This window comes from Mastigoproctus giganteus, chromosome 5 (assembly GCF_048544385.1).
Source record: "Mastigoproctus giganteus isolate SK-2022 chromosome 5, ASM4854438v1, whole genome shotgun sequence".
In the NCBI taxonomy this organism is placed as follows: Eukaryota; Metazoa; Arthropoda; class Arachnida; order Uropygi; family Thelyphonidae; genus Mastigoproctus; species Mastigoproctus giganteus.
Genome location: NC_143579.1, coordinates 72,286,616 through 72,307,965, shown reverse-complemented (window position 1 = coordinate 72,307,965; position 21,350 = coordinate 72,286,616). Strand labels below are relative to the sequence as shown.

Sequence of the window (21,350 nt, the reverse complement as noted above, 5' to 3'; positions counted from 1 at the left end):
ATTCGAATTAATCGATCCTGAAAGCTTACGGCCCATGTATTATGAAACACCCTGTTTAAGTAGATGAATCTTCTATATGCAAAGTAGACAACTGTCTGGCTATAAGCTTCATGAGCTGGTGGTAGATAAATATAAGTACGCGAAGCTAGAGTTTATATTGAAAAAACGGACTGAAGACGTTGTGTGTATTATGTTAGTACCGATGGGTGTAAGTATAAAGTGTGTTTATGGTCCAACGGCACCAGAGGTCCCCCCATCTCCGCGTAGTATACATTGTAGTGTGTTACAGTACGCTGTAAAGGCCAGAGATTTAAAAATGTATGGATATTGTAAGTGTAATGTCATGTACCGTTGTTCTTCTGACCTTTAAGCCGTTGAACCCCTAATGGGACCCACCGTTGCCCACACTAAGCCCTGTGGAGGCAAGTCAGGTACACCAGTATTTTTATATAGTACTCTGGCAGGTCCTGCCACCTAATTTCCTGAGATTTCAGTGGCTAGGACCTTAAAAAAAATTCTTGAAGAGACATTGGAATTGGAAAAGCCGAAACGTTAATGAGCGCAGTTCAATTTTACGTAGTTAAATTTAGATGTGTGGGGCGTACGCTGGTATATAGGCAGAGTAAGGGGGGAAGACTGAAGACTGCGGGAAAGACAAAAATGTGGGATCGATAGAGAAGACAACCCAAAGTGATCAGTGGCCCATGCCCCTCTTTCTTTGCCTGGTGGGGCATGGGCCAAAGTGATCAGTGGACCATGCCCCACCAGGCAAAGAAAGAGGGTGGTGGGGAAGGGGACAGGTCGTCGTCTTCCCCGCCAGGGAGAGGGGGAAGGATAGGACCATACAAGGGGGTATGGTTTAGAGCCAATGGCCACCGCATAACTGTGACGTCAAAGTCGTGATGTTCCTGCTGGAACGTCCATATTGGGGGGGACACAAATGGAAAGGGTCCCCCCTTGTGTCCGGTAGATAACGCTGTCGTGAGAAGTCAGGTCCGTGTTGTTATATGTGGGACATTTGTCCTGTCAGGTCTCTTTTTTTCTGGTTGTCTGAGTCGGGTTCTCAGTTCAGTTGATCTAGTCACTCGAGAGAATAAGGGCAAGTCCGGTCTTCAGAAGTGTCGTACTCCTTCGGATTTCCAGGTACTGGCTGTTAAGGTCGTGGTCCTAGTTGCGGATGTCTATTTGTGAGTACTCTTACGGTGGTTGCGGATATGTTCTTCTTCGGGTGAAGAGATCCTGTGCACATTGGATCAGGGCTGTGTATCTGTCCTCATTCTCTAGTATATGGTGTTCTTGGTTTTGTGGCACGAATCGCAATCTAGTTATTAGAAGACATCGAAGATCTTCATAAAGTTGGTAGTGGTGCATAAGGTGTTCTCACGATTCTGGTTGTCCACAGTGGCATAAAGGTGTGTGTGTACCAATGGGTTTTGGCAGGCTGATTTGCAAGTTATGTGGTCTCAAAAAAAAAAAAAATAATAAAATAAAACTGGAACACCCGACTGCTCAAAATGCTACTCCCTCCGACGGAGATTGGCTCATTAAACGCTGGTTGAATAGGTTTTTTTTTTTTTTTTTTTTTTTTTGATTTGGTAGTTGTTGGCGCATCGGCTTCTGTGGCCATATTGCACCTCCAAAGGTTTTTGCAGTGCAGTGATCCAAGCCCGAGGCGGGAATCGAACCCGCGACCTTTGGTTGAATAGGCCTTTACAAATTCTTACGTCAGTGACTGGATTCTAATCTGGACCTTTCCAGAGGATTGATAAACGGATAAAGCACTGTGCTGTCACGGAGGACCTACATACTGTTGATATGCAAATTATAATAAATATAGTAGAAGGTAATCCATTCACGCAAATTCAATAAATTTTTAAGGATGCCATGATTAATACTCTATAAGAGATATTAGTTATAATCGCTATCCTCCCACACCTGCTGAAAAGGCCTCAGTTCAAATCCCTTTAATGACATTTCAAATTTCTCAGTTCAAATCCGTTCAAAGACAGGAATTTTTATGGGTGTTTTCCACAACGTGGCCTCGTGATTTCTGAGTTTTACATAAATCGGTTGTTTTAGACTGGGTTTCAAAACACGTTGGTTAGTGAAGGCAAGACAGCCTCAATCTTAAACAGTCAAATTGCAGTTTATGATGCAACGCACACCAAATCAAGAAAAGACAAGACAAGACATGATAAGATAGGATAGGTGTGCGTTTCTCCATAAACGTCAGCGTGACGTTCATGACTAAGGCCGTCTAAAATTATTTTGCCTTGTCTTGACTAATCTGTGGGCCCTCAGACTTAAGACAGGCGTCAGTATACCTTGCCTGTAAATTGCGCGTACTTACGATTTTCCGGATGAAAAACAGCGAATCTGGGAAGTAACAAATAAACACTCGCCCGAGACCCATTTCCTTCCATCCCAATGAAAAGTATTTTTCAACTTCGACGGAAGTCATACCAAGGCGTTTTGCGCACATTGTGAGAGAGCGGCGTCGCTCGTTGTATTCTTAGTAGAATCTTTTTTTCATAATACTAAAGAGAGTGCATAGCTTTATCCAATTGCCAATCCATTTTATTTAGAAAAAAACAGAAATGATTATTGTTTAATCGGGATGGAGGGCTATTATCAATAATAATGCAAAAATTCAAAGTTAAACAGAATATATTACAAATATTATATTTTCCTAAACCCTCGTGGGTAGCACAGTTGGTAGAATCGCCTTACTTCCCCCCCCCCCCACACACACACCTGGCAGAAAAGACCAAAGTTCGAGTTCCATCGATGAGGAATTTTTATGGGGCTTTTTCACAACATTGCTGAGTTATTCAGTCTCAGGCAAGAGTGTAGCATGGTTTCACCCTTCCTTCCCCCTAGAAAATCGGGTTTTTCGTCCAGCAAACAGAAAATCGACCACAGAACACACCCAATTTACGGACAGTATATACGAAGCAATATGGCTTAGTTGCTGATGCTCCTAAAACCCTACTACTACAACAACTTAAACTACACACATTGGAGAAGAAAAAAAAAACGAATAATATGATAAAAATATTGGCGGGATACTATAAAATAACATCCTGATACTGAAATATATAAAATTTTACTACTGAGAGATAAAGTCTGGTGCAAATGTTACGTTAACATTGAGGATAAAAAATACATTTTGATCTCGCCAATTGTTGCTCAGTTCGATCCAGTATACACCTTACTTTATAGTCAGCAAGTATTGATTATTTCGTACTTCTACTTTGGCCATCTCTGATGTCACTTTCTAGGACAGTTGGTGTCCCTTCTTTGCGTTCATTTTTAGGGAAATAAACGTATCATTAATAGTAGTTTTTCTTTCTTGTATTAATCTTTGTTCGTAGATTATAATGTCTGTGCTGTATGCAACTGTAATAGAATAAGAAAACAGTATTAAAAAGTCTTATTCTATTATTCTATGCTCCGACTTTACAATTATTATTTTAAATCGATTGTGTGTTTATACGAGAGTGTACCCGCGAAAGGAATAATGTATAAATGCTGCACGTCGTGTGTGTATAGTGGAAGTTCAGCAGAAATGAAAAATTTACGATTGGTAAAATTTTGTGGCCACAAGAGAGAAACTGCAGCTGACATTGAGTGAACGTGTGTCGCTGGTGTGGAGACAGTTTGTCCAGTAGAGTAGCTTCAGGCAGTTTCGCCCTGAAAACAATAATATTGAAGATGATATCGTCTTGGATGGGGCGGGGGTGATGCGAGTACCTTTGTCTAGATGACAGACTCGGGAAAGTGCAGAAGAGTGGCATACGATTCTGGCAGTTTTACTTGGTCTCTTCATGTTAATTTTCATGATTCTGAAAAAAAACAAGTATATACGGAGTAATTCCACTGTGGGCAGTGACCACGATAAACAAATCCAGCCGTAATGTTGTTGTAATAGGGTTTTTGATGTAAAAACGTCTGTAGCGTCACTAAACAGTGGAATATAACGGATGTTTGAAAATGACGTCACACTTCCCACGTGGCTTGTGAGAAACGTAATGTGAAATGCTGAAATTAAAGCGAGAGCATACGGGGCCACGGTAGCCTTGAGGCAGCGTTGCTGGCTTGCTGAATAGCTGATCGAGGTTCGATTCCAGCTGCTACCCTTATGGGAATTTTCCCAGGGGCATTCAGCATTGAGTTGGCGGTCTCAAACCGTGGTCGTGAGGTTTTTCACCGGGATTGACTCCGGTTTTCCCCCTCACAACAGACAAACCGCCCTTCGCGATGAGGGGTACACGAAAATTTGATAGGGCTAGGGACGCGAGTAGACCAAACTCCGCAGCGTTTTCGCTGCGGACTTTTCTCTTGAGGGAAGGGGGTTAGTGGGGCAGCCGCGCCGCCATCATAAGGCGGGTTTTAATATAATAGACATGTTCTGCTTCTAAAAATAATGCATTGCATGTACATACTAATTTCAGCTGCAGCTAAAATCCGAATAATTTTGTTGTTCAGCAGAAATCAATTGCTGGGGTTCATACCTGCTGCAAAATATAAGTTCATTACAAAAAAAAGAAAAAAAAGAAAGGTAGTTAATATGCGCGTTAGTAAACATTAATAATTCACGATTTACAGCTAAAAGCACTATTCATGCGCAAATAGTGAAAATTTTGTTTCCGTGCATGTCAGCAAGTAAAATATCCAGTGCTTCAGCTACAGGTATCGATAGACCATGTGATACATATTCCGAAACAAGGGGTCGAAATATCTTTCTTAGAGAGCGAAATATAAAACTTCCTTAAAATCCATCCACTGGGAAGAGTTATTACATGCAGATGGACAGACAAAGAAATAATAATTGTAGCATTTCTATTAGTCCGAATTTAATGATATTTGGGATGCTCAACAAATCTTTCTAAAAGGTTCAAATATAAAATTTCATGAAAATCCGTCCTGAGACATGTGTGCCGAAGGAACTGAATGTATTTTCTTCCAAAAAGTGATTGTTTTACAGAAGATGGAAAGAGGTTTTCTTTTAGACGAAACCAAAATCAAAACGGTTGCCACCCCCCCCCCCAACGAACTATATCCTAAAGGTTCCCAGCGCTTATATCATCACCCCCCTCTGGGGCTCATTATCAAGAAATAATGCATCAGTCAAACATACTTCCACAATTTGGGGAACCCACAAAATCAGTCTCATTCCCAAGACCGGACACTCACAGAGGTCAGCTACAAACCTATTTCAGTTATATTGACAATCGTAAACATAATCGAAAAAGTTCTCCTTCCATACTTGCAAAATTTGATTCACTGATTCAGTTCCAGCAATATCCATCTTGTTCGAGCAGGTACATCTACGAACGCTAACCTGGACGATACACTTATTCAGATACAATCAGCAAGTTCAAGAAAGCCCAGTGTTGATATTCTCTACTTAGATCAGCCTTTGATAATCTTAATGTCAAGGAAGCAATAAAATTCTAACGGATAATTGCAAGATAAACACTGCAGTAGCCAATCTCATATATATTATTAATCGCAGATTCCTCGTCTTCAAATCTAACTCCAAGGGTATCAAACTCACTACAACTGCAAGTATACCACAAGGAGTTCTGTCAACGATTATCTTCGCAGCCTCACTACAGCCACTACTTCAAATCACACCCAACATCTCATATGCTGTTGATTTAAAAATCTTTACCTCCAGACCCAGTGATGACACAAAAAATTTAACCAGGATGCCAATGAATTGGTGGCAGCGTTGGTCTAATACCTCCAAACTTCAACGTAAAGAAATCTGCTCAAATTACCTACACTTTCCAGAAGAAGCCTAAGCCAGTTGATATTTTCATTCCAGTAACAAAATTGGAGTCTTAATCTTGGGTATAATCTTTGACAAAAAGCTTTCCTTTTCCTGCCAGTATGCACATGCGACAAAAAAAAATTAGAGCCAAATGATTGATCAACCAAGAAACAATCACAATACGCAACGGAGAAATTATTACCAAACATGTACAGCGATGCATCTACCCAATCCCCACATATTGAGCACACTCAGGTCAGGAGCCCCACATATAAGAAGTTCCTCTCTCAGGAGTAATGGATCCTCCGATGGCTAAACTGGAAATTAGGATTTCCATTTACAATATCCAGGCAGCAAATGTATCAGAACCTCAGGCTCAACTCCTTGAATCTACTCATAAAACAGGCCCAATATATCTGTGCTGTGCAGAATACTTTCGAAAGTGGCAGTTTATCCAAATACATGTATTACAGTCATCCTGTCAGAACACATGGATTTGAAAGTTGGGGAACAGCCTGCAAATGGGCAGGCTATTCCCCAACTCCGCACTTCTACTAATTAATCACCTCAAATTGAATGTCACAAGTTTGTCTTTAGCAAACCCTACAGAAGCTCACCACTCCATAAATGCCAAAGAAGTGTCTCCAAATGTAACTGAGGACTGCGTGCTAAAGTTTTCCCATTTATAATCAAATTATTACCATAGCTTCTGTAAATTTTGTTAATTCTTGCCATAAAGCCGTGATGGGCTTGACTGTATTTTTGGCAATAAATATTTATATCAGGAATAGGTAGGAAAGGGTAGGAAAGCAAATTAACAAAGTACAGTAGATGAGTTGATACGTTCAACTTTGAGTTCTAGCGAGAAGTCGTCATAGGATGACATATTAAATTATTAAGACAAAACAACAAGGACTCGGGGTTGAAACGAACGCGATCTAATGGCAGTGTTCGTTTCTGGTGAATGCCCAGAGAAAGTTATTTACCAGAGTGTCTTTCCGACTATGAAGTTTGGTGAAGGTGCTATCACCATCTAGTCTTCCAGTTTTTCGTCCACCAACCAGAAAATCGACAATAGGACACACGCTATTTACCGACAAGTATATACGGAGCAATATGGTCTTTGTCGCTGCCTTAAAAAAATTGAAGCATGTGTTCCCTGTACACAAGAAAGCTGTTTTATGTGAAAACATCCTTGGCTTGGAAGAGGTTAGCGAAAATCCATTTGTAGAACAGTATGATTGTAACAGTACAAATATTTGCATCTCCATTACATTCCATCGTTAGGTACCGATATAAATGTTTTCACATCAAAAATAAAAAAAAAAAAAAACATTAAGCATACGTACCCGAACATTCCCGATTTGTAAGATATGGTCCCGTTTTTAAGAACGTTATGTTATATGCATAATGGGCTTTCCGCCCCTAACTCAACTCTCAGGACGGATTTTCATGAAATTTTATATTTGAACCTTTCAGAAAGATTTGTTGAGCATCCCAAATATCATTAAAATCGGACTAATAGAAATGCTACAATTATTATTTCTTTGTCTGTCCGTCTGCATGTAATAACTCTTCCCAGTGGATGGATTTTAAGGAAGTTTTATATTTCGCTCTCTAAGAAAGATTTTTCGCCCCCTTGTTTCGGAATATGTATCACATGGTCTATCGATACCTGTAGCTGAAGCACTGGATATTTTACTTGCTGACATGCACGGAAACAAAATTTTCTCTATTTGCGCATGAATAGTGCTTTTAGCTGTAAATCGTGAATTATTAATGTTTACTAACGCGCATATTAACTACCTTTATTTTTTTTTTTTTGTAATGAACTTATATTTTGCAGCAGGTATGAACCCCAGCAATTGATTTCTGCTGAACAACAAAATTATTCGGATTTTAGCTGCAGCTGAAATTAGTACATGCAATGCATTATTTTTAGAAGCAGAACATGTCTATTATATTAAAACCCGCCTTATGATGGCGGCGCGGCTGCCCCACTAACCCCCTTCCCTCAAGAGAAAAGTCCGCAGCGAAAACGCTGCGGAGTTTGGTCTACTCGCGTCCCTAGCCCTATCAAATTTTCGTGTACCCCTCGTCGCGAAGGGCGGTTTGTCTGTTGTGAGGGGAAAACCGGAGTCAATCCCGGTGAAAAACCTCACGACCACGGTTTGAGACCGCCAAACTCAATGCTGAATGCCCCTGAGAAAATTCCCATAAGGGTAGCAGCTGGAATCGAACCTCGATCAGCTATTCAGCAAGCCAGCAACGCTGCCTCAAAGCCACCGTGGCCCCGTATGCTCTCGCTTTAATTTCAGTATTTTACATTACGTTTCTCACAAGTCACGTGGGAAGTGTGACGTCATTTTTAAACATCCGTTATATTCCGCTGTTTGGTGACGCTACAGACGTTTTTTTTTTTACATCAAAAACCCTGTTACAACAACATTACGGCTAGGTTTGTTTATCGTGGTCACTGCCCACGGTGGAAGTAATATTAATAATCAAACCTAGAAAAATTCTGTAATGCACAAAATATTATTTGGTATTTTTGAACTTGTACTGGAATATCAGCAGTAAGTGTAGTCGGGGGAGGTAGTTTGTAAAATAGCACACGGGGTTATGTTAAGAAATTCTGTGTTGTTCATCGATGGACAATTACGAAGTGGTATTTTTGGGCACCGACTGAACTTTTTAAATTTCCCACATCGGGGGTGGGGGGGGGGGGAAGAATTGAAAATCATTTAATCAATTCGATCAACTTTGAGGGTTCTAGGCAACTTTTTCTTGATGTGTTGAATGAGCGCCATCAACTACCATCATCCCAGTGAATATTTAGATTTGATTATGAATCTGATATGAATCTGATAGCACGATTGGGACAAAAAATTCGTTTCTCTGAATGAATAACTGTTATTATGCGAAAGTTGTTCTTGAATAGTGTCAGAGTTTTTTTTTTTTTTTTTTTTTATGAAAACTCCAAACACGAAAGGTATCAAAACCTATAGTACTTAGTACCGTGCATGGGTTGAAGGAGAAGTATGGGGGGGGGGATGCCGGAAACTTTGCTCTTGAGACTAAACATGGGTTTCGCCACTTCAAGCCTCCAATAAGCAATGTGGTGGTATTCTCTGTCTGTATGTGTTCGCGGGTCATAGTTTCAAAAAGATCAGTTCAACTTAATGATTCTGGTGTAGACTATTTGCCATTTTAAGATACATGCAATGAAAAACAAAAAACCCGAGTTTCCAGGGAAAACTCGTGGTTTTCGTCCAACAAAACAGGCATACGATGTCTTCTCCCTATCCTTTCTTTTCAGCTGAATTTTAATTCCTCTAAATTAGCTGCTTTTAAAAGAAAATATAACACATGACTCCACTTTGTTTCTTTATTTTTAATGAAACAATACGATGTTTACATCGACAGTGAGATATTCCTTTCTGAAAGAGTATTTAAGATTGACCTTTTGTTGTCCCGATCCCGAATTAACGAAATATTTAGTAATTAAGTTAAATAAATAAATCTTTGTAAGTGGTTTGCTACTGGAGCCATTCATACTCAGAGGTGCTGTCTCCAACAGAAAGGCTTTCTTTCTGTAAGCGACAGAATCTTAAATGAAATTATAAATAACTCAATTTATACCAAGAACAGTTTGGGGGAAAGAAAAATGCGTTCAATTGTAAAAGAATAATCCTATTAGAAAATCCATGCGTTAAATGCTCTTCGGTGAAGGTGATAGCTTTATTTTTTTTAATCCTTCACTTTAGGAATTAAGAATCAAATCTGTCACATTACAAGTAAATTAAAACAAGTCAGATAAGTAGGGTATAGTGTAAGCCAAATGGCAATGATATTATACGTATCTACCTACAAAAATTAGTCCAGTTAGAGTACATTTTATAGTTTTATTTCTGTATTCTTTGTCACGTTACGTATTAGCAATCAATATCAGTGAGTCTGCACTTAAGTTAAACTAATACCAGATTGTTTTGAAAAACAGTCTCATCTAACTTAAAGTCCTGCACTGTAATTGCAGTATTTTGCACCTCTGTATGTAAGCAGGCCTTAAGGCAAACTAGGCAACTTCACGAAGACCAAGAATTTAGGGGACAGGGATAGATTAAAACAAGAAAAAGCATTTATTGACTTATAAATTTATATATGAGAATTGATAATTCCGTAATTGTTAACAGTGATGTGGTATGGTTCTTCTAACAGGAACGTTATGGATTTGATCATTAATCCAAATTTATTAATTTTCTTTATTCATTTACTGATAATTATTGATTCATATACTTATCTGAGATATAAGCCTGACACCAAATTATCCTAAACACAGAGCACCGTGTGTAGTTTATACACATACTTCCGTCGTAGGTAAAATTTGAAAATTTCGCTTTTACGTAGTGAGAGTCTTATCTTCATCCGGTATTTTCGTGTATTCCTTTATATGAAATCCCTTTTAGTTCTTTCATAAGATATAAGCTTCTAATCCTCTGGTTGATCTTCCACTGATTCATTGCATGATGCATGTGACAGACACACGCTAAGTAGTCGCTCATCTGACACTGCTTCCGAGAACAAAACACGCGAAAGCTCTCGTCTAGCTTTAATAAGATATTCTCATAGTAGAGCTTTCTCATATTCCTTGCTTTGAATATACAGTAATTTTGAATTGATATTTCCAACTACTGTACTTTTCGTTGTCTTTGGAAAAGACTACTGTTTTCAAAAAAAGAAAAAAAAAGTAAATTTAAGTTGCTGACCTTTCATTTAACTCGTTACTTTTAGAATGATATCTTTAAATTCTGTTTATGGTTACGCGAGTTCCTTTGGATTTGATCAATGCCTTGATCGCCTTTCAATAAGAACCGCTCACAAATCTAATTTTATTAGATAACAACTGAATTTCATACATATTCTTCATCATCATCAGGCATTTTCAATCCACTGCAGAATGAAGGCCTCTCCAGAAACTTTCCAGTTCTTTCTGTTTTGTGCAATGGACATCCATTTACTACCCACGAACTCGTGAATTTCATCTGTCCATCTCCGTTGTTGTCTTCCAGGTTTTTTTCTTGCTCCTCTTGAGTACCATTCTGTTATCATGTCATAAAGCTATGTGTCCTGCCCAAGACCATTTTAGTTCTTTAGTTTTGATAAGAATGTCCTTTACTTGAGTTTGCTGCCTAATCTACGTGAATCTCTTCTTATCTAACAGTCTGATTCCTAATATAATTCGTTCCATCCTTCGCTGTGTACTTTTCAGCTTCTCTTCCATTCTCTTCGTAAGTGCCCAAGTTTCACTTCCATAAGTCATGGTGGGGAGTATACATTCGTTTATTATTTTACGTTTCAGACAAATTTGGATATTGCTCCTCAGTATGTTACTATATTTCCTGAATGCTATCCATCCAAAATTTATTCCTCTCTTGACTTCCAGCCACTTATCATTACTCAGCTAATAACTTTTCCCAGATAAGTATATGAATCCACCTTTTCAATCACTATATCCCTTTCTGTGGCATACTTGTTCCTCATTACTTTTGTTTTAGCCATATTCATCTTTAGTCCGAAATCCGTTATCTCTGCATAACTGATTAAGATTTTCCTCTAATTCTTTGGGATCATGGTTTATGATCACAATGTCATCTGCAAATCGTAAATGGTTTAGGTACTTTCCATTCACATTAATATAGACTTAATTCCTAGGTTTGAGCGTAAAATATTCTTGACAGGTTCCCTTTAAAGGCCGTGGAGAAAATTCGATCACTCTTCAAAACAATGTCCATATTTCGCTATAATTTGGAAGTTAAATAATATCAAATACTCTCAGGATTTGTCAGCGAAACAAGAAATATATTGTGCAAAAAGGATATGTGGAATAGAACCAGGGTAGGTAGGACCTATGTCTGTCAAGAAAAAGTTGATGACGTTGTAAAGCAGATATAATCTTTTAAGGGCACAAAAGGTGATATTGTTGTAGACGTTGGCACTAATGACATTAAGAGCAGCTGATCTGCAGACTTACTTAACAGGCACAAGACAATGTTGAAAAAAAAAAAAAATGCACGAATTAGGACTGAATTTGAAAGTGTCTGCAATTCTGCTCAGGAGGGAGCATATGATGAGAGCCTTGTCAATCAATTCGGCCCTGGACAGATTGTGCAAGGATCATGAGGTAGAATTTTTCGCAGCGTGGCCTGTGCTTGTTAACAGGAGAGACTGCTTCTTCAGGGATGGTCTACATTTAAATAGAAAGGGTGCAAGAATATTTGCTGAGGGCCTGAGGCTATCGAGGCAGTGTCACGTAGGTCCGAACACTGCTATCTTGGGGAGATACACCAGACTAATAGATTAACAATAGCCGCAGGCAAAGATGAAAGTAATTCTTGCACTACTTCTATTGGAATGAGCAGTAGCCTGGAAAGCAAAGTGCTGGGGGTTTCAAGAACTGCTTGAAGTCATCATGAAACAAGAAAATACATGGGCTGTGTTAAGGTAACTACGAATAAGAACAGGTGCATGTATACTTATATTCACATCAATGCTAGGAGCATAGTAAATAAATTTGAAGTGCTGCTCAAGACATCAAATGCAGACATTGTTGGGATATCACAGACGTGGTGTCACTCAAATATAAGGGATGCAGAATTTGAATATGAGGAGTACGATGTATACAGAAAGGACAGACAGGGTAGGGGTTTATGCTCTAAGTTAAGAAGCACATAAAATAAGGTATTGCATCCAGTTGACATGGGTGGCCACTGTAATGCTGAGTCACTTTGGTGTGACATAAGCACTGTGAAAGCAAAAATGATAGTCGGAGTGTAGTATAGGCCTAGTGACTCAGAGTACAATGAACAGCTATATACAGAAATAGAGTGGGCCAGTAAATCAAAATGTCTTATGGGGATTTTCAGTGGAACATTTTGGGCTGATCACTAGCAAGACTTTTGTGGATTTATTGAATGATGTTTTCTACGGCAGCATATTAGAAAGAAAGGCAACAAGAAGGAGTAATACTCTTGATCTGATTATTAGCAGTAATTATTCATGGATTAAGAATCTGCAGATAAAAGAACCACTAGCCGGCAGTGATCACAGTGTATTGGTTTGCGATTTACTTAAAGACATAACTATCATCAGGGGTAAAGGGAACGGTTTTTGCTTTCGTAATGGTGACTACAGTGGGACCAAGTGATGATGTTACCATCAGAAAATTCTAAATGGGAAGCGTTCAAGGAATTAATTATAGAGTTACTAGGCCAAAATGGATATCAGATGAACTGATCAAACTCGTGATAGACGAAAAGTGTATGGGATGGATATAAATTATCGGGCAATAGAAGACTATGGTAGGTATAGACTAGTCTGTAATAAAGTCACAAAGTGGGTCATGCCAGCGAAGGATGCAAAGAAAAACAGCAGAGACTTCTCTTTATTTATGTAAACACTAGAAGGAAGGGAATGAATAAAATTGGTCCACTCGATATCAATGGTTTGACTTTCAATGATGAAGATTGCTGAAAAACTGAATGAGTATTTTACATCTACATTCACACATGAGGAATTTTTTAGGGAAATGGAGGCCAGAAATTTATCAAACTCTAACAGGGGTTTGATATAAATGATTTTGTAATAACAGAGCAAATGGAGGAGAAATTGTTGAAGTTAAACATAAAGGCACCTGGGTTGGATTGGATCTACCCAGGTATATTAAGGGAGGTAGCTAACCTTTAGCCATAATTATGAGAGCATCCTAGGATTCAGCGAAGATACCTGCTGACTGGAGATGTGTGATTGTATATCCAATTCAGAAAGGGAGATCAAAGGGTGACAAGAGTAATTACTGACCTTTTAGTTTAACTTCTGTTCGAGGGAAAATAACAGTGTCACTGGTAAAAGAAGTAATGTAGGATCATCTGTTTGTTATTTTGATTTTTAGGAGCATTAGCAACTAAGGCCATATTGCTCCGGGAACATTCCCCGACCTTTCCGCATTCTCCATATTTGGTGGTGACGGGCTCGAACCCCGGTCTAGTCAAGAAGCGTGTGCTACCCACTGCTGCTCCTTCCCACCTGGCTACGGAGGCGCCCAGAATCATCTAGACAAGGCCGCAATTATACTTTAAACACAGCATGGGTTTGTTAAGGGGTAAGCTTGTTTGACCAATTTGATTGGTATTATGATATGGGCACAAAATTTTGATATCATATACAATACTTGTATTTCAGGAAAGCTTTTAATACTGTTGGACATTGTTCCTGTACAAATTGGAGCAATGTGACATCAAGGGAAAGTTGCTGCTGTGGATAAAGGGATGGTTTAGTGGGAGAAGACAGTGATAATCAACGGATATTGCTTTGTGAATTAATGTTATTTAATGGAATCCGCCCAGGTTTCGGCGTTGGTTCCATTGCTGTTTTCTATATTTATCAGTGATGTTGATAAAGACATATCAAGTTTAATGTCTAAGTTTGCAGATGATAAGAGATTGACAGGTTGGTTAATGACAGTAATGACACTTTGCTACTGCAACAGGATCTAGAAAATTTAGGCAATTGGGCCGAAAAATGGGCAACTGAAGTTTAACATTGATAATTGCAAAGTATTGCATATGGATAGTAGTAACCACAGAGTAATGTACCGAACTGTGTGGTACTACACTCAGGGTAGTAGAAAATGAAAAAAGACCTTCATGTCTGATTGTGCAATCAGACATGAAGGTCTCTCAGCAATGCTGCCAGGACAGCTGATGACAGTGATATACAGGAATTTTACTAGCAGGATAAGGATGTGATTAGCCCATATTATAACGAAATAGGCAAGTCACATTCTGAGTACAGCATGGAGGTCTGGAGGCCTAATTCTAGAAAGGATGTGGAGCTGCTGGAACGAGTACAGAGGAAGTCAACGAGATTCGTGAACGAAACAAAGGTATTCTTACCAAGAAAAACTTCATTTTGCGCCTGCAAATTGCGCCTGGCGACTAGACACCCGAGAGGTGATCTGATTAAAGTGTTTTAGGCTTTGAATTGATTGAACAAGCTCAATGCTGATGGGATTCTTCCTCAGACTACAAACATAAGGAAACACAAAATCGAATTGAGGAAGGACGGTTGCAGAACAGATGTGCGAAATTTGCCTTTAAGCAGCGAGTGGTTGATTGCCGGAACAAACTTGGAAGTTGATAATTTAAATAAATTCAAGGAAGAACTAGACAAACTATTGGAGGGAATGAATAGGTGAAATGGTAGGTGGTGTTTTTTTTTTTTCCTGCTGCTGTATAAGCTTACTTTCTTGCATCATTTGCCACTGGTAATGCTATATAAATAAAAAGCTAATTTTACATTTAACTTTTCGCTTAGAAGTTCAGCCTCTTGATCCCCTTTGCGCATGTGTGCTTTACTGCACTGAAAATTGACTATTTCTTGAAGGAAAAGCTTTCTTTATTCGATTCTAAACTAGAAATACACCCCAGTGACTTGAACTGCTTACACATTTTCTAACTTAACAAAGTAACTTCAATTACCTTTCTTACCACAAGGGACTTTCTTTTGAATGCAGCTGAAATGGTAGTAAAATCAGTGCGCCAACGTAGTTTCAATTGACAGAACTAAAGTAGGATAAGGCGTGAGGTGTAACCTTGTTTTAATCGATAAGGTGAGAGTTAAAAACTTGCCCACCAGCGTACTTAGTAAGTGGCGTAGCTGTGTTGTACAAATCTTCCGCACAGATATTTTCTTTCCTTCTTCTTACCAAAACTATAGTAAGGCGAAACGTGTTAACGATTGGAAGCGATTTTATCATACGTGGTGCATTAAGAGTTATCATCAGAGATTCGAATAACAGGTTACTGAAAAAAATACTCGCCAATATAGATCAGTAATACATGTACATATTAAAAATCGCAGAACATAACCAATTACCTGGAATTAGTCCAACTCTTGTCAACTCTAATAGTATTCTATTCGGTGTTCTTAACTTTATCAAGCAAGCGATTAAAACACAAAGCAAGTGAAATAGTTTTATTTTATTTAGGGCCAATTTATAGGTTGCCTCTCAGTTTTTGAGATTTACCCCTCTCCTCTCAGTCACACATTTTTACAAAATATCAGAAAAGGTTATTCAACTACAGTAATAATGCTTTTAATATTCTTTTCAACAACACTTTTAGAGCTGGAAGTAGTGCACGAGTGTCTTTACTTTATAGCATAATTTTATTGGTGTCCCGCGATTTTTGTGATTCATAGGTTTGCTACGTATATATTGCTCGACAAAATGAACAGAACAAAATGCTTTTCATGAATATATTATTGTGAACAGTGCCGCAGAAAGCGAATATTTGATATACCGTATTTCCCCATGTATAAGACGCACCTAAATTTTGGGGCCCGAAATTTGAAAAAAAAATGTATTACATAGTTATTGAACTCTTCGAATATGTGGGTTGCAGAGTTTGGAAACTAGACACCTTAGAGGAGATTTGATTGAGGTGTTTAAGGCTCTGAGAGGCATCAGTAAAATGAATGAGGACGAAATTTTCAAGATTATAAATGATGCTAGAACTAGGGGACATAAATTCAAGTTACGGGGGGAAATGTTTAGATTGGACTGCAGGAAGTTTTATTTTAGCCAGCGAGTTATAAATTACTGGAATAAGTTGCCTTCATGGGTGGTAGAAGCCGACAGTTTGGGGAAATTCAAAGGTCATCTGGATAGTACTTTCGGGTAAGGGAAGCGCATAGGATGATAGGTTTAATTTCCTTTTTATTTATTTTTTATTTTATTTTTTTTATTTATTAATTATTATTATTTATTTTATTTATTTATTTTTTTTTTTTTTTGTTCGGATTTTTTTTTTTTTTTTTTTTTGGCTGGTGCAGCATAAGCCATAGGCTTTCTTGCACCATGCGGCCGTTACTAATACTAACTCAAGTTTTATTCATCATAAAATTCATACAAATCATCACTGTCAAAACTCCCATCCATTAGCTCGTCCTCATCTGTGTCTGATGACGAATCACTGTCTTCATATATTGCCTCATCCTCAGTTCCATCTATGGCATTTGAAATGCCACACTTCTTAAATGACTTGACAACGATCTCAATCTTGATATTATCCCAGAATCTTTTCACCCAGGTACAAACTTCTCGTATAGTTGGTTTCTTCACTCTTCCTGCTGGTGTCAAATTGTCCCCAAAAGACTTCATCCATTGGTTCCATTAGTCTCTCATGGCAGCTTTGAAGGGTTTGTTAATGATGACATCAAGTGGTTGGAGCTGGGATGTCAAGCCTTCAGGTATGACGGCAAGTTTTGTTTTTTGCTCTGCAGCAATCTTCTTTGTGTTTTTTGTTATGTGTGCCCTGAACTGATCAAGCACCAATAGGGCAGGTTTGCGTAAGAGCCCAGCTGGTCTCCTGCTCCAAACTTTCTCAAACCAGATCTTCATCCCATCCTGATCCATCCAACCCTTGTCATGAACGTGGACAATCACTCCTCGAGGAATGTCTTCTTTTGGCATTGTTTTGCGTTTGAAAATCAGCATAGGAGGCAGCTTGGTTCCGTCGGCACAACAAGCTAGAACAACTGTATAATGGCTCTTTTCATGCCACTTGTCTTCACCCCCTTCTTATCAACAGTTCTGTTACTTGGGACTTCAAATTGAAGAGGGACTTTGTCCATATTTGAATCTGTTCCAACTCAAACTGATGTGTCTTCCGACATTGAATGACAAAACGATGAAATTCAAGGACTTTCTGCTCATAGCTTTTAGGCATCTTTTGGGCAAGTCTGGTGCGTGTACGCATGCTTAGTATATTCCGTTTCATGAACCTGAAGCACCAATTGTGTCATCCTTTGAAATCAGTAACTTCTTTTTTTATCTTCTTGCCTCATGCTGAACCATCTTTGTGGACACAGGAATTCCAATTTCCCTTTGCTCCTCAATCTATATCTTCAATTCCCTCTCTAAATTAAGCCATTTTGCTGACTTGCCTCTAATGGCCTTCTTCTGCCGTGGCGTTTTCAGTAGGGTTTCTTCTTCCCGTAGCCAGTCTCCGATTGTTTTCTCAGTTGGAGGAGGACCAAACTTACGTTCAGCAACACAATTTCCATTCACTTTTGCAAACTGGATCACTTTTAACTTGAATTCAGCACTGTACGAAAGAGGCGCCTCTGTAGCCAGGTCGGAAGGAGCAGCAGTGCGTAGCACACGCTTCTTGATTAGACCGGGGTTCGAGCCCGTCACCACCAAATATGGAGGATGCGAAAAGGTCAGGGAATGACCACCGCATATCCCGGAGCAATATGGCCTTAGTTGCTAATGCTCCTAAAAACCAAATAACATAACAACAGCACTGTACGAAAATCTTTTCTGAGCCATTTCTGGGCAGAACGTGGCAAAACGTAACCTAATATACCGGTAACAAATGCGAAACAATGAGCGCAAAGACAAAAAGCGGGAAATGCAAGTAAAAAAAATCTACAACCACTGTATAAGACGCACCCAGTTTTTAGACCCCAAATTTTTCGAGAAAAGGTGCGTCTTATACATGGGGAAATACGGTAATAGGCATCGTAGCATGAAAATTCCGAGTATCCAATAGAAATTAATCCGCCACCTTACAGAGCCGCACGGTATGCGAATTATTCATGCCTATAAAAACACGGATTGCAACCAGATCACTTCATTCCCGTTTGTTGGTTTGCACGATGGAGCAGCCATATCTCCAGTATTCAGGATGGCAAGTTATCATCGTTTAGATAGTGATTCTCAAACTTTAGCGACCTAATTACCTTAAATTTCGGGGTCCGGGGAAACTTGTTTCAATGCTGTAAATAAATTCTTTGTTTTTATATGTATAAGAAATATGGGATATTAATCGCGAACCCCCGAGAGCATCTTTAAGAAATCCCAAGGAGTCCGCGGGCCATAGTTTGGGAAACGCTGGTTTAGATGATTCTATGAGATGGTGAGCCCTTGGACGACTTGAAGCCGGGCAGGCGGCACGTTGGCTTAATGTGTCACGCAGTGTCGTCTCGGCACTATGGAAACAGTTTCAGAAGACAGGAACTATTACAAGAAGAGCAGGCAAGGTCGTCCGAGAGCTACGTCAATCAGGACTGTTATCTGGCTCTAACAGCAAGATGGAACTCTACGTCCTGTCATCAATTGTCTCTTGAGGTTGCTGCAGCGCCACAGGTGGAAACATTTCCAACTGGACTGTGTTCAGAATGCTCAATTACTTACAGTGGAAGCGGTATTCTAGTGTGTGGGACGGAATGATGATCAATGGCCGCACCCCTCTTTATGTTTTTGGTAGGGTTACTGTAACTGCACATAGGTATCGAGAACAGATCCTCGAACCCTATGCGCGACTTTTTAGTTGTGTGGTTGACCCAGATTTTATTTTCATACACATAGAGCTCAAGTGGTGGAAGAATATATTGAAACTGAAGATATTCAACGATCAGAAGACTTAAATTCGACTGAAAATGTATGGGACGCCCCTGGGAGTCGTGTTGCATGCAGATAGCCAACTGCTCGGTCACTTGATGAGTTAAGATCTGCGCTGATGGAAGAATGGAATTTGTTTCCAGAATCTTATAGACTTCCTTATACACGGAGCGTGGTTTACCGCTGTTTAGCATTTTGAGGGGATAATACGCCGTACTGAGCGTGGTTTACCGCTGTTTAGCATTTTGAGGGGATAATACGCCGTACTGATTTTTTTTTTTTTTTTTTGATTTGGTAGTTGTTGGCGCATCGGCTTCTGTGGCCATATTGCACCTCCCAAGGTTTTTGCAGTACTTTGATCCAAGCCCGAGGCGGGAATCGAACCCGCGACCTTTGGGTTGCCGGGCAGGTACTTTACCCACTCGGCTAACCCGGTCGGCTGCCGTACTGATGTCATGTGATCATATTTTCGAGTATATTGTATCGATTTCCTTAATGTGACCTTTTTGGTAATTCTTCTACAATTCCTATAAATGTCTCTTATACTGTCTGAACTTTCTCTGTGTCTTCATTTCATAATTATTCTATGGCACACCACCATACCAAATTTTGTCCCGCTGCATGAGTTACACCACATTTTCTAACGTGTTCTGTTAATTTTGTCGAGTAATGTGTGTGCATATTTATTTTATTTTTTTGCGCCAAAACAACTTAAAATATGTACTAGGTGTATAGCGTGGATTGATAGTTTTGCTGGATGAAAAGCCTTAGTTTCGGTGGAAGAGAGTGGGGTGGGAGTGCAACAACGTAATCTAAAGTAGGCAGCTGAGTAATAGTGTGAAAACCCATAAAAAATTCTCTTATTGAAGTCGGGTCTTTTCCTCAATGTGTGATGAATACATTTGCATAGCTTTTCTGAATAAACTATAAATTAGTATAAGAAAGTGTATGTTGAAGTAGCATAATTATTATACGAAAACTCAAATTTCATATGAAAAAAAATTCGTAAATCAGAAAACCTCGATAATTTTTCAATATTTCTGATGATAATTTTTAAACATAACAAAAATAATTGAAAGTGCACATTGGGATTCCATTGGGTTAAGGGAATCAAGAAATCTGAGTGAATTCATTCAGCGTATCAAGGAGGATATCGACTAGCAAAGCCGGCAATTCCAAAATAAGTTGAACCGTAACCAATGGAAGACCCTATTCAATGTTTACGTTGACTTTACAAAATCATTTTTTGCTAGAATGCAATTCTAATTACTGTTCAGTTCGTTTAATTTATACTTCGCTATTTAAGTATAATATTATTCTATGCATTAGCAAAAATTATTTATTTCAATTTGTTTTTTATTAACAGCTATTAACTTCAATTATAAAGAAAACAACGAATTTCCAATTGGAAACTGATGCCGACTTCGTTTACTACTGTACATGAGGAAACGGTACATCGGGATATCCATTCGGTTTGATGTCAGGAGCACCGGTGCTTCATAGGTGGGCGATGTTGTGCTTGTCAGAGACATCCTGACGGCTGTGTGCCTTGTGCTTCCTTCCCGTGTCGTCTCCAGGATTTATCCTATCTGTAAGTAAAGAAATTATTAAACTTCCGTTGGGTAGAGTATTTTTTTTATCAGAATCTTGTTTATTTGCAATTATTTTACTGTTTTAGTAGATGTACGACCGTAGCCGAGTAGTCAAAGTGTAAATATAGTTAATTATCCCACGATAACCAATGGGATACAACAAAATATGGTAATGCTTTTGGATTTCCATCTTGTTGACTCCTGTAATAAATGTGGCGTGTTCCGCAGTATATACCGAATTGTTAATTTATTTATTTAAGTTTGTATTCAAATGATATTTGCGCAAAAAATAAACATTGATTTTAGGATTGCTGAAAATTTCCCGATAGCTTCAAGATAATTGAATTTTAACGTAATAACGGAGAAATCTCTCTGTGTCAAAACAGTATCTTCCAAAATGTATCCTTGGTAACATGGTTTTCTTTCTCTTCTTAGCAACGTGCACCGTTATGACTTTTTAAGCGACTTATGTGCCAAGTTACCGATAAAAAAATTTAAGAGAGAGATCTACAAG

General features: G+C 38.9%; 1 protein-coding gene across 2 annotated transcripts in view; it reads left to right on the top strand.

Moving 5' to 3' along the window:
* Nucleotides 1–21,350, top strand: part of LOC150085482 (potassium voltage-gated channel protein Shaw-like) — a 124,614-nt gene that overhangs the window by 28,554 nt on the left and 74,710 nt on the right. For both annotated transcript variants that reach the window (XM_090373289.1, XM_090373290.1), the window contains exon 2: nucleotides 20,611–20,835. The gene's annotated coding sequence lies outside the window, so the exon portion shown is untranslated. The remainder of the gene's footprint in view (nucleotides 1–20,610; nucleotides 20,836–21,350) is intronic.